The 754-nt window shown below is 41.9% G+C and overlaps 1 protein-coding gene across 4 annotated transcripts in view; it reads right to left on the minus strand.

Annotated features, from left to right (window-relative positions):
- The window catches only part of LOC106867800 ((Lyso)-N-acylphosphatidylethanolamine lipase), a 12,257-nt gene that overhangs the window by 5,305 nt on the left and 6,198 nt on the right, over positions 1-754 (minus strand). The gene's annotated exons all lie outside the window — the stretch shown is intronic.

The following is a 754-nucleotide window of genomic DNA, read 5'->3' on the forward strand; positions in this document are numbered from 1 at the left end:
TGGGGGGGGGGTAGATTGGTGAAGCTGAGAGGGCTGATGCTGTGCCTAAACATCAGTCCATCAGTGCACATTTAAAAAAAATAATTAATAAAAAAACCAAAAAACACAACAAAACCAAAAAAAATCACCTCAAAACAAACAAAACAAATGGGAATGGAAGGGTAGAGAAGGGACCTGGTTCCATGCAACAAAGGTGAATTGTAATAAAAACACCCAACAAACTGTGTGAATAGGGATTAGACAGGGGGTCACCAATAGGAAGGTTCCACTTGGGCCAGTGCTTGTCTTCAGTGTTGTGGGTTAAAAACAAATCTTTTTGGCATGGAACTGAACAGCTTCCAATCATGACCATCACTTATATAACACAGAAACAATAGCTATCTATTGATCTTTTCGTAGGCTGTAGGTACAGGTATGGCTGAGTGGTGAAGAAGCTTGCTTCCTGACCATGAGGTTTTAGGTTCAGTTCCATTGTAAAGGCATCTTGGCCAAGAGTCTTCTGCTACGTTCTGAGTTCAAATTCTGCTGAGGTCGACTTTGCCTTTCATCCTTTTGGGGTTGATTAAATAAGTACCAGTCACGCACTGGAGTCAATGTAATCGACTTAATCCCTTTGTCTGTCCTTGTTTGTGCCCTCTCTGTTTAGCCCCTCCCCTGTGGACAGCAAAGAGATAAACAATACGCTTTCTAGTGAGAGCTTTCTGCTGTTTCTAAGTTTCCTATTTGGGGTACATCAAACCAGACTTCTTGACGT

This window comes from Octopus bimaculoides, chromosome 27 (assembly GCF_001194135.2).
Source record: "Octopus bimaculoides isolate UCB-OBI-ISO-001 chromosome 27, ASM119413v2, whole genome shotgun sequence".
Classification (NCBI taxonomy): Eukaryota; Metazoa; Mollusca; class Cephalopoda; order Octopoda; family Octopodidae; genus Octopus; species Octopus bimaculoides.